Consider the following 13736-nt stretch of genomic DNA (forward strand, 5'->3'; position numbering starts at 1 on the left):
AGGAACTATATTTAAAGGGCCAGAAGGTTGAGAACCACTGTACTAGAAGCTCAGTGCACAAAATTTGTGCATGGGTAGGGTCCCTAGCAGCTGCAGGCTACTGGCCGGGGCCTCCCTTCCCCAGATGCTGGCTGCCGGCCAGGGTCTTCCTTCAGTCCGTGCCGCTGCTGGTGGTCAGTGCAAGTCACAGCAAGCGATTGAACTCCCAGTTGGTCGAACTCCTAAAGGGACACTTTGCATATTAGGTATATATATATCGAAACATGTCAGCATTTGAGAGTTCCATAACTCAGTGAACCAATGTGTTCCAATAACAATGCAATTACAGTGGGGCCTTGACTTACGAGTGTCCCGACTAACAAGTTTTTTGAGATACCAGCTGTCTCTTGGCCAATTTTTTGCATTGAGTTGATAGAGTAATTTGAGTTAACAAGCTCCTTAACCAGCTCCTTAACGAGCTCGGTCTCAGAATGAATTAAACTCGTAAGTCAAGGCCCCACTGGACATTATAGAATCATGCACACATGGGTAAAAGTCCATTCAGAGTACAAGACAAACCAATGGATTCTAGTAAACAGGAGCAAAGTTCACCAATGGTTTTAGATTCCACATGGCAAGTAACCTTTAAGAAACTGCTATTCAAGTTTTGATGAAGTATCAAATAATAACCACAATTATCTGAAAAAGCTATTAAAATACCCCTTCCTTTTCCAGCTACTCATTTGGGTAAAGCCGAATTTTCTTCAAAACAATGTTTGTTTATTTTTAAACAAATAAGTAAATATTTAAAGTTTTTTTTTGTTTTCACTTCTATTCCAGTAAATAGCAATAGATATAATAAAAGCTCTCTGGGCTTCTCAAAATACTTAAAAGAGTATAAGAGTCCTGAGGCCAAAAAATATGAGAACCACTGATATTATAGGAGGTTTTGAATTTCATTGTGTGATTGGTGGTAGACCACTAGACTTTTAAAAAATATAAAAAGTCGCCCTAACTGGTTTGGCTCAATGGATAGAGCGTCGGCCTGCGGACTCAAGGGTTCCAGGTTCGAGTCCGGTCAAGGGCATGTACCTTGGTTGTGGGCACATCCCCAGTCGGGAGTGTGCAGGAGGCAGCTGATCGATGTTTCTAACTCTCTATCCCTCTCCCTTCCTCTTTGAAAAAATCAATAAAATAGATATATAAAATTTTTTTTAAAAAAAATATAAAAAGTGTAAGTGATCAAAATATCTGCTTTTTGGTTTTACTCTTCTAGTAAACAATAACTAATTCTCAAAGCATAATTCTCAACCATTCATTACAAAGAGTTTTGTGTACATTAGACAGACAGAATGGAGAAACATGACAATCTCTATCACAAAAGTTAAATTCTATTTGTCCTATGACACTGTTTAATATCTTAGCTTTGCCCCAATCTCAGAAAATTCACAGAACACAGGTGTTAAGATATAGCAATGGATGACACCTTCTTTTGAAAATCTTGAGAAAAATTTAAATGGACATCGATAAGACAAATGTCCCTAGAAACGTCACATAAACCAGCAAAAAAGCAAATATTTCTCTTTGATAATTTACTTTCTCCTGTATCACATTTCCACAGCAAGGTCTGCTGTTCCCCAAGCAGAGCTGCCAACATTTAAAGAATGTGTTGTTCACTTTTTCCTTCACTTAAGAGAGGCATAGTAGGTAGAACCTATCCATATCATTTTAACACCTTCCTATATACTAGTTCTATATAGTACAGTGTTTGATATTATATAACATCAAAATCTTTCTACTAAGTACTAGAAAAGAGTTTCTTGGAAATAAAGTTTAGGTTAGGATTTTGCAGAAGTCTTCATTTTAATAAAGAGCTGGTGTTGAAACACATTCTCAGCTTCATTCTTAAAAAGATTTTAGGGGGTGTGCATGTCAACAGGATTGTTATCCTCATAATTACTTTACACTCAATAATTATGTATTATTTTAGAAAGACTGTAAAATCAAAATACAGGCTGTCTCCATTTTGAGCATCTGATTTTCCTAGAACTGAACCCAAACACCACTGTATGTTGGCATCCCTATCCAACACCCACCTGGTAAGAGTATATCATTGCCTGGTGATGATTTTAAGTACATGACAAGAGATATGCTAACCAAAATTTCAGGATCAATTCTGACACTTTGAGGAATCTTTCATGGCACTGACAAGATTAATAAAGTAACCCAGACTTTCAGGTAAGTATGGGCTAATACCATAGGTCCCACAGAAATACTTGTTGAATAGCATTAAATTAGGTACAAAATCTAATTCACATAAAGAATTTCTACAGTTTTATGAAAATGTGCTGAACCACCTGGAGGAGGGGTAGATGTAGGCATCAGAAATGACTGTACTTGTGTACTCTTCCTCCACAGCTGCTGCCCAGTCTGCGGCAGATGGGTGCCAGCTCCTAGCACTCACTCTGTCTCCGGAGGCCACGGGAGAGGGTAGAGGGAGGGAGCACTCTGGAGTGGGTGGAAGGCTGTGCAAGAGAAAGGGGTGTATGTAGCTAGCAACAGCTGTTTGGAGCCTAAACCTGCATCTTGAGCAGGAGGTGCTACTGAGTAGCTTCTCACCTTTTTAATGTTGACAATAAGGTTATTTGGGAAGAGATGCCTGTTGTAACCTTAGTTAAGAATTAGGACTGTAGATCATTTCTGAATAAGCCCTTCCAATAACATATCTAAATGTAGTTTGACAATTACAGCCAACTTTTCACTACATTTTCCATGAACAAAAGGTATGAAAATAGGTGCTAGTCTATATATATGGATATATATGTATATATATCTCCATCTCTGGTCTATCCAGACACCTGAAGTATAATAATAGCTGAAGGCCAAAATCAGTCCCTCACGATAAAGCAGGCATATTTGCTGGTGCAGGGTAGGCAAGATAACTACTTCCAAAAAACTGGATGAATATAAGAAAGATGTTAATTAAAAAAAAAAATCTACATACAAAACAAATACTTACACAGGTCTTCAAACCAGGTATAGAACTATAAAAACAAGGTGTGTATTCTAACTGGGCTATCCATTAATAGCCTAAACAGCAGCAGAAATGCAGGTCAGTGCTTTCCATTCAGCTTTGACCAATAGAACTGACTGTAAAGTGTTCAAATAAAATAGGTTGTAACAGTGATATTTGCAAAAGAGTCTTCACCATAACAAAACCCAGATACAATGCTAATCGTTTCAAAGGCAAGGCAAACGCTAGTGTAATGCATTCAGAAGAGTGGTGCTGTATGGTAACCATGACTAAAATGTTTATACCTTCTAACTGAATGTAGGAACACTCTTGCTGATACACAGGGTGGGTCAAAAGTAGGTTTACAGTTGTGAATATGCTAAATAGAGTTTATTCTTGTATTAGTTTTCCATATGAACTATAAATCTACTTTTTCCCCATTCGTGCTATTACTGAAAAATTAAGTAGATTTAAAAAAAAGGAAACTAGATATGACTTGAGGAAAAAAGTGGAAATTTTCATATTTTTGTGCTTTTACATAGCAGCTATTTGGGTTTATGCATTTATAGAGGTACATCTTTGGTTTACCCTCTATGCTTACATGATCTCTAATAATCATCTTTTTCTTGCACACCAATACCACTTACTTGAGCAGTGACTGTAACAGTACAAACTATGCAAACATTTCTTGCTCTATTAAAAGAGAAGGAAAGGAAGTCTGATGTTTTTGAGATATTCTGGAACCTGGACACAAAAGGAAACTCTAGAAACACTGTAAGCAAAACTTTAAAATGATTGCTATAGGAAGACTACAATGTACTCTTGTCTGGGAAATTGAAGGTAAAGAACTGAGAGTCTTAGATTTTGTGGATTTAGTTCCATGTACAGTTATATGATTCTCTGTGGCTCTAAAATGTTTCAAAATCAACTTAAAAGAACTTACTTCAGACTTTTTAAACAGGGGGCCTGTTCACTGTCCCTCAGACCGTTGGAGGGCCGGACTATAGTTTTAAAAAAAACTATGAACAAATTCCTATGCACACAGTGGCGGCAAAAACACCCGGTGGGCCGTATAAATGTTTTCGGCGGGCCGCATGTGGCCCGCGGGCCTTAGTTTGAGGACCCCTGAGCTAGAACCTCAGAAGAAAAAAGGATTAAAGAGGACATGAGAGATGAAGAGATGTCCTGAACAGCAAGAATGTACAAAAGGAGAAAACAAATGGTTACTACATTCCACTTTAACAGATTGGTTAAAGAATAAATATTGTAACAGTACATCACTGATATTTACCAGGGGGCTCAGCCATAAATTTGAAAAGTTCCCAATATGAGGCCACTGCCCACCCTTGATTAAAAACTGAAATCCAAAGAGAGCATGTTCTACAATACGATTCATGTCATTCAGACGTGAATCAAGATAACTGGCTAGGCTTTTCTGACAGTTAAGTGACTTTCTCCTATACACTGGCACAGTTTAGCACTTTATAGACAGCATCTTATTCAATCCTCACAACCACTCTATGTATTATTTCCATTATAAATGTTACATGTTCTGGAACTTCTCCCTTGCTGGTGGGATGCTAAATAATCTATGTTGGATCCACAGATGCCAAAGCATTAGACTGCTTTATGAGAAATTCATGGGTCAGAGATGGGGAGAAGAAGGCAGCCTACATTTATTCATTCAAAAATATTTATTGAGCAACTTCTATGTACCAGACACTTGGAACACATTAATGAGCAGACATGGAACTTATAGCCTAGAAGAGGGAGAAAGAGACAACTCACCAGAAACAAACAAATAAGTCATATAGTAATTTAGAAAGTAATAGATGCCGTGGAAAAAGTGGAGTATTCCGAGGACACAAGGCGAAGCTTACAAGTTTTATCAGGACAGACCTCACTGACATGGTGCTATTTTAGTGAAGACTCAAAGGAGGTGAGAGAACTGGCCAAAAAATGTATCAGGGGAGAAGATATATGTTTTTGAAAATATGCAAATTGGAAAACAAGCACAAAGATAAAACAATGGGAACATGACTGACCTGTTCCAAGATGAGCAAGGAGGTAAGTAAGGATGCCTGGAATGGAGAACATCTGAGAGGGAGGGAAAGAGGTCAGAATTACTGGTAACTGGATAGTATCTGCTCTGTGAACTTTTATGAAAAATCTGACTTTTATTCTTAGTGACATAGAACGCCATTGAGGATTTTAAGTGTAATCTGATTTATGTTCTCTTAAAAAAAAAAAAAAAAGACACTCTGGTTGTTACACTGATAACAGATTAAAGGGAAGCCAGCAGAGGAGAAAGAAGAGGCCATGGCAGTAATCCAGGCAAGAGGTCCTAGAGACTAGGACAAAGGTACTAGCTAAGAGCAGAGGTGGGGAAAAGGTTGAACTCCTGAATTTATTTGAAGACAAGATTTTGGAAATATTTTGAAGATCAAACAGCAGGATTTGCTGACAGCCTGCATGTAGAGCGGGAGAGAAAAAGAATAATGGAGAGAAAAAGAAAAATCAGGAGGATTTCAAGGTTTTTGACTGAATAAGCTGAAAAAAATGGAGCCAAATTAGAGCAGGTCACAGGGAGAACAGGTTTACAGAGAAAGATCGGAACTTTCCAGGTTCAGTCTTATTAAAACTGAGGCATCTTTTACATGCGCAAGTGAAGAAGCCAAAAAAGTAGTTAGGTATGTGCGCCTGGAGTTGGGAATACACATCTGGGAGTCTTAAGCAGCAACATGCATTTTATGAAAGTCTTACAACTGGGACAACTGTTATGCAAGAACTGAGCCTTGAAGTATTCCCAAATAATAGGTTGGTGAGAAAAACAACAACACAAATTTTAAGAAACTCAGAACTGAAAAGAAATCAGTGGGCCAGTGGTATAGGAGGAAAAGCAGGAAAGTTGTGGTATTCTCAAAATTGAATGAAGAAAGCATGTCATAAAGAAGAGGGAATGACCCATTATATCCAATGCTGCTAATAGGTACAGATAGAGAACTGACTGTTGAATTTAGCAACTTGGAGTATTTTCTTTTGAAAAAGCCCTGTGACTGTATCCCAGCATACCTTCACCTCAGAGAACATGATTATGCACTGAATGTGTTATCTTTCAACTTTCTCATGAACTGAATTTGTTTTTCTAAAGACTTATCCAAAAGGAAGGATTTACTCCAGTTTACTATTTGGGACTCAAATCAGCAGGAAATACAGGGATAAACTTCAGATGCTAAGAGCAATTTGCCAATATTCAATTCCTGTCCATTAAAAAATAAAAAATACCTCTATGTAAACTGGAAATAAAAGGACAGATTTATTTGGTCCTCATGAGGTGTTATGATAAAACCAAGAGCCAATATTATACCAGTTTTTCCTATTAAAATAAAGAACAACACAATTTGGTACATTATTGCCATTATTATTTGATTATGTTCCAAAATGCTAACACTAGTGCAGCCAGCCATGAAAACCAAAATAAAAGGTATAATTATTAGGAAGTAGACACAAGTGTCATTATCTGCAATTGATTATATAACTAGAACCCCAAAAAATAAACCACAAAGCTCTTAGAATAAGAGCCAGCTATAAAACAGATATACAAAAATCGACAACCATTTACACCAGCAAATAGCCAATATGAAGAATGCATTACAACAACAACAGAGTCAAAAATACCTAAGAACCCTAACAGGGAATACTAGAACTTCGATGGGGAAAAAAAAAAAAAGAGGTATATATACCTCTGCTAGGAGAGACAAGTTGAATAAGCTTTTACGTCCCTTAACAGAAACACTGACTACACTACATGTAAGCGACAGTCCTTGCCAAAGAGTAAAAATACAACATAATTGGGCATTTCTTAGTTCTAAGCATTTATCGGCAGAGTCTTCCAAATGAAAATGGTAGGTATATCAATACATCCACTCTCTAAACTCCACTGAAATGGCAGTAAAGAGATCTTTCTAGAAGACAGAGACCCAAGGACTTAAAGAAACACAATCATGGAAGTGGAAAGCAAAGGACAAGTAGCAACTTAGCAGACCTGAAAGAGTGAATGAAACACTATACTGCCTGAGGAAAGCTGAGAAGCACTCCAGATTGCTCAAAAACTGGCGGTGAAAGGGTGGTGAGCTCATAAAAGGTTAGTAAAGGCTGTTTGAGAAGACCTACATCCCTGGACGCCCTGTCCAACTCATCACTGGTGAGCTCTGGCTGACAGCCCCAGGGCCCAGCCAGACTGAACATTGATTCTGGGGAGAGTAGATAAAACAGGTAAATCTTTGAACCGTGAGAGCATGGGAACTTTCCCCAAAGTGACTATACAAAGGGACTGCTAACATTCCAGACTGATGCCTCTCTTTCAGTATTCTTAGATTTAAACTTCATGAATATATTCATGATAGCAAGACAATAATCTTTATCTAAGGGCAGATGCATGTCATTATGATTTTTTAAAAAGAATAGTGTGATTTGCTCTACCAGGTATTTCTATATATTCTAAATCTACGTTAAAAAGATCTGCATTGAGCATGTTTTCATGTCTCTTGGCCTTCTGTATGTCTTCTTTCAAAAAGTGTCTATTTGGGTCCTTTGCCCATTTTTTGATTGGATTGTTTATCTTCCTTTCGTTAAGTTGTATGAGTTCCCTATAAATTTTGGAGATTAAACCCTTATCGAAGATAACATTGGAAAATATGTTCTCCCATGCAGTGGGCTTTCTTGTTGTTTTGTTGATGGTTTCTTTCGCTGTGCAGAAGCTTTTTATTTTGATGTAGTCCCATTTGTTTATTTTCTCCTTAGTTTCCATTGCCCTAGACAGTGATGGCGAACCCATGAAACGCAAACTCATTTTTTTGGTTGATTTTTCTTTGTTAAATGGCATTTAAATACATAAAATAAATATCAAAAATATAAATCTTTGTTTTACTATGGTTGCAAATATCAAAAAATTTCTATATGTGACACGGCACCAGAGTTAAGTTAGGGTTTTTCAAAATGCTGACACGCCGAGCTCAAAAGGTTCGCCATCACTGCCCTAGGAGCTGTATCGGTAAAAATATTGCTACAACAAATGTCTGCTATTTTGGTGCCTATGGCTTCTTCTAAGATTTTTATGGTTTCCCCTCTTACGTTTATGTCCTTTATCCATTTTGAGTTTATTTTTGTGTATGGTTTAAGTTGGTGGTCTAGTTTCATTTTTTTTGCATGTATTTGTCCAATTTTCCCAACATCATTTACTGAAGAGACCTCCTTGACTCCACGTCAATGTCACTAATCATCTGAGAGAGGCAAATCAAAACAACGAGGTACCATCTCACACCTGTCAGAATGGCTATCATCAACAAATCAACAAACAAGGACACGTGTTGTAGAGGATGCAGAGAATAAGGAACCCTCTTGCACTGCTGGGAATGCAGACTGGTGCAGCCACTGTGGAGAACAGTATGGCGTTTTCTCAAAAAATTAAAAATGAAACTGCCATTTGGCCCAGTGATCCCACTTCTAGGAATATATATCAAGAAATCAGAAACACCAGTTAGAAAGGATATATGCACCCCTATGTTCATAGCAGCACAATTTACAATAGCTAAGATTTGGAAACAGCCTAAGTGCCCATCAGCAGATGAGTGAATTAAAAAACCGTGGTACAGCTACACAATGGAATACTACACTGCTATAAAAAAGAAGGAACCTTTACCATTTGCAACAGCATGGATGAACCTGGAGAGCATTATGCTAAGCGAAATAAGCCAGCTGGAGAAAGATAAATATCACATGATCTCACTCATATGTGGATATAATGATCAACATAAGCTGATGAACAAAAATAAATCCAGAGACAAGGTAGCACTGAACAGACAGTCTAACCTCAGAGAGCAGGCAGAGGAGGGGGAGGGAGGGGGAGAGATCAACCGAAGGACTTGTATGCATGCGTATTAGCATAACCAATGGACACAGACACTGGGGCAGTGGGGGCTTGCCCTTGGGGGTGGGCATGTGCTGAGGTGGGGGGCGGCCGGGGAGAGGTCAATGGGGGAAAAAGGAGACTTATGTAATACTTTAAACAATAAAGAATTTAAATTAAAAACAAACACACAAACAAAAAAAGATCCGGCATTGATTAAGATTAGAAATCAATGCACTGATGCATAAGGCATAAAACAGAATAGACCCCAAAGCTAGTTAAGATCTTAAAATATAATTAAGGAAAGACTACTAACCAGTGAGGAAAGGATGGACTGCATGTATTTAACAAAGGGTGCTGATAGAATTGGCTAGCTGGGGAAGGGGAAGGGGGAGATGGGGGGTAGGAGGTGGTATAAGACAAATCATATCTATATACTAATATAGAATTAAATGTAAAAACTAATATATTTCCAAAATTTTGTTTCACTCACTTCACTTCTGGGTTTTCCAAACACAAATGTTCACAAGGAAAAATCATAAAGGACAAGATATAGAGAGCTGACTGTATAAAAATGAAAATATTGTTGTTTGGAAAACACCATAAAATAAAAGACAACTTATGACCCGGAGGGAGAGGGCGGTAATCACTTCAAATATGATAAAGGCACAATACTCTTTATATAAAACAACTATTTAAAATCATTTATAAAAGTCATCAGGTAAGAGTAAAATGGGCAAAGTACGTGAATAAACTCTAAAAAGGTAAAACAAAAAACTAATTTCACTATCTACCAAAAAAAAAAGAAGACGACGACCACTTATTTGATAGAAAATTAGGAAAGATTTAACATTGAGATGCGGGCATCACGGGAAGATCATTCTATGCTAAAGGGAATCAGTGTATCTAGGCATAAGCAATTTGGCAACATGCCTCAAGCCATAAAAGACTTCACCTCTGCCTGAGGAATTCTTCTCTTTAAATCCAACCCAAACAAGTCAGACACACTGAGACTTTCAGACAAGGGCATTTAGCCCGGCTCTGCCTGCATGTCTATTACTTTCTGAGCCGACCTCCTGCGTCAGACTGTTGAGGACCTTCCTTCATTCCATTGTGGCCACCTTTATCACCTTCATTCTAAGCAATCATAAGGAAATGCAATGACATAATTAAGGTCACTGAGATTGGAAGTAGTCGAGCTAGGATTTGCAACCAGTGTTTAATACCATATTCTCAACTACTAAAAATGGATATATGTCAAACAACAGAAAGCAAGTTAAACTTGGGCATATCCATCATTAAAAATTGTATTTTCAAGTAAGAGTTAAAGGCATAGGAAATCTGTAAGATATTAAGTGAAGGGGCAATATTTAAAAATATGTCTGTGCAGACAAATAAAAAGGGACAGAAGGAAGAACTTCATCTAATGAGCAGTAGGTTTATTTCTGGGTAATGTGATTGTGGTTTTTACTTTCTTAATCTTTTGTGTGTGTGTGGTTTTTTTTTGGGGGGGGGATATTTCTGGAAAATGTCTACAATACGGATAATTGCTTTTTACTTTAAAATGTTTAAAAGCAAAAGGACACATATGTAATACCCTTTGTAATACTTTAAGCAATATAAAATAAAATAAAATAAAATAAAATGTTTAAAAGCATAGAAACAATAGAAATTCGTAACTGTGCCTGCTTAGAAGGTCTCAATTTTTAAACAAGCAATGAAAACAGGAAAGATCAGGTGAGAGATTACTATCTTAGCAATTTGGCAATACTGCTGAACTACAGGGTCCAGCAAATAAGAGTATTTTCCATCATTATTCTTTTCTCAGAGTGAAATTGGAAAAATGAGCCTTAAAGAACCTGCTTGATAGCCCAGTTAACTGAAATTTAACTAGCACATAAAACAAGAGATATTAGCAAGAAACAAACTCTTCAACATCCCATACATGCTCCAAATCACTGGACTACCAAAAGCACTTGGGAATTCACTGATTGAATTGCGATCATTTACACAGTAAAGTTAGAAGGGTTTCAAAAAAACAAAAAAGCCTGACATGAGTGACATATTTTTATGCTATTTTGTTCAGAACAGTTTCTTGCAAGGCAAACTACAATTAGATGACTACCAAATGTCTGTTTTGAGCATAAAAGAATTAATATTTTTAAAATGCATCTTTGTTTGGATGTGTGCGCCTTGGGGAAGAAAAGGAGTGGGCGATTTTGTAAACTGTGCCTTTCCTTTGTTACTTTAAAGTGTAACATGACAAGTGGTTTAACTTTTTGTAAAGAATCATGGCAAAGTACTTTCTAGGAACAAAACAAATTAAAGGCTGATATTGACATTTGACTATTTTTTTTTTGGCCACAAATTATCAAAGGATTTTTTGCATGGCTGTAGGATTATATTTCGCTTTTATAAATTTCTTAACTGTAAGGTTTTAGGACTTTTGACAAATGATGATACAATTCTTAGGTTTGTGTGCCCCGCAGGAGGACTGGTTTTGTGTGTGTCGTTTTGGTTTTGTTTTTTTTTTATTGTTCCCACTTTATTTTGGAACTTTGTTAAACAAGTTTTAAGAGCAAAGACGGGGGGAAGGGGGGGGGGAGGGCATGAATATTCAAAGGACAACACAGCCGCCAGCAGCATCACCTCATATGAGAGCATTATTAAATAATGCTGTAATTACTTAGGAGAAAAAAAACACACAAACAAACCTGGAACTGTATCACTCACCCTTACCTGCGCTGAGACCAAGAACTGAAAATGGGGATTCAAAATCTTCAGAAAAGGTAGCCCTACTCAGGCACCCAAAGGCACGGGCCCGCCCACTTCCCCTGGAGACCCCGTTGCTAGGAGAACCCCAAATAACCCTTTAAAGCCAGGACAGCCTGGGAGAGGATCCTCCCGGAGGCTGGGGACAGTAAAAAGAGGCGAGTGGGGGGAGGGAGAAGAGAAGGAGGTACAGAGAGGGTTAAAAGAAGAGGAAACCCTTTGGCTTTCGCAGGGGCCAGAGAGCGTGGGCTTGGTAACCCCACAGAAAATTCAAAACAGCCGTCAGAACAAAGTTGTGGACGCCGCCAGAGTCAGGTTGTAGTTCAGCTCAAGTTTGGAACAGTGGAGACGCTCCCCTCCATCCCTAGTGGGAAACAAACCGCCCTTTGTGAGTTTCTGTCCATGGAAAACGAAGCTATCGAGTTTCATCTCACCAACTACGAACTGAGCACTGGGTGAAACTAACATCTTGATTTCCTTCTATGACACCGGCGGTTCCCACACTGTGGCATCCAGGAGTTATCCGGGGATCTTTAAAATACACATCGAGTTTAATTAACGTGGGGCGTGATCTGAGCACGGAGTTTTAAAACTCCCAAGACATTCCCTTGTGGAGCCAGTTTTGGGGACTACTGGATTCCAGGATTTGGCGAGACGGCCGAGACTATTTTTAACAAGAAAAGAAAAAGAAAGCACAATTATCTCCCGTTGTCTTTTCAGGCTAATAATAGAATTCGCTGGCTTTTTCCAAGCACACAGGACAATAGGCTGCTTCATAAACAGGAGTCCCCAGCATGCCCTAACAATACTTTCTTTGAGATACAAAGACCGGACAGTTTCAGTCCTTTCTTCCCAAGAGAGCAAATATCCTTCTTACCAAAACACCAAACTCATTTTTTTTTTCCTATTTTAACAGCGGAATGGGCCATGAATGCCGATAAGCGCCTGGTGGGCCAGCTCCAGGACCAGAAAGACACCGAAGCCCCAGGTTCCCACCAGCATGAGCCGGGGCGCTGCGACGACAGGGACTGGGCGTCGGTCCCTGCAACTCGCTCCATAAAGTTACTGGAGGGAAGTTTGCTCACTTTCCCTCCCGGGCTAGGGTCGCGGCCCCCGCCACCTGCTCGGCGCCCAGGCTACCCGGCCGCGCCCCCTCGCTGGACCGCCGCCACCTCGGGGACGGCGCGCTCCCCGGGAGCCCGGCCGGCCGGAGCCGGGGGCTCGCCTCTCCCCTCCCCGGGGCGCCCGGGCTGCAGCTGGCCCAGCGCCTGGAGCTGGGCGCCGGACCCCCGCGCGGGGCCCGCACTGTCCCGCCGGAAAGCCTTAGGGAAGCAGGCGCGCGCGCGCGCGGCCGGAGCCTCGAAAGCCCGGGCAGGTCTTCCAGGCGCCCTCGGAACCCCGAGCCCATCGCCGGCCGCAGCCGCGTCCCGACCCAACCGCGCTTGGCCCCTCCGGCCGAGGCCGGGAGCGCGCCCCGAGCCGGGCGGTCCGGCGCCGCGCACGCGCGGAGGTACCCGCCCGCTCGCCGGCGGCGCCCTGACTCACCATTCGCGTTTCTCTTCGCCTCCGGCGCCGCCGCCTGCACTGCTCGCTGCGGGCCGCTCCGGCCCGGTGCCCACTCCTGAGGCCCTGGCCCGGGCACTCGGGAATCTAGCGCCCGGCGGGCTCAGCGGGCACCCGCACGCAGGGCACGCTCCGCGGGGCCGCGCGCGCGCGCTCGAGCGCGGGGTGGGGGCGGAGCCACGCGGGCGGTGTTCCCAAAGGCGGCTATGGATACAGTGCATGCGCACTGCCTGTCCCTTGGGAGAAGGGGGGGGGGGGGGGGTGCGCAAAATGGGCTTGGACCCTCAACCAATAAAAAGGATGAAGGTAGAAAGGGCCAGGAGTCTCTCCTCACTAAGAGGCAAGTTTGCCCTTGTCCCACCAACTGAAGTTTCCTAATCTGGTTCATTCATTAATGTGTTGAACATTTATTGAGCATCTACTTTGGCAGGATACAGGGCATCCTCTGATATTGGGGAACCCATTACATTTGGGTTAGGGATTACATTTCCGGAACTGATT

At 40.7% G+C, this 13736-nt stretch overlaps 1 protein-coding gene across 2 annotated transcripts in view; it reads right to left on the reverse strand.

Moving 5' to 3' along the window:
* The window catches only part of BTBD3 (BTB domain containing 3), a 38776-nt gene extending 25417 nt beyond the window's left edge, over positions 1-13359 (reverse strand). The window contains exon 1 of one of the 2 annotated variants that reach the window (XM_081096478.1): positions 13218-13359. The gene's annotated coding sequence lies outside the window, so the exon portion shown is untranslated. The remainder of the gene's footprint in view (positions 1-13217) is intronic. The other variant, XM_081096476.1, reaches the window with a different exon arrangement.
* Positions 13360-13736: the final 377 nt, after the last annotated feature.

Source organism: Myotis nattereri (assembly GCF_964212035.1).
Source record: "Myotis nattereri genome assembly, chromosome: 8".
Lineage (NCBI taxonomy): Eukaryota > Metazoa > Chordata > Mammalia > Chiroptera > Vespertilionidae > Myotis > Myotis nattereri.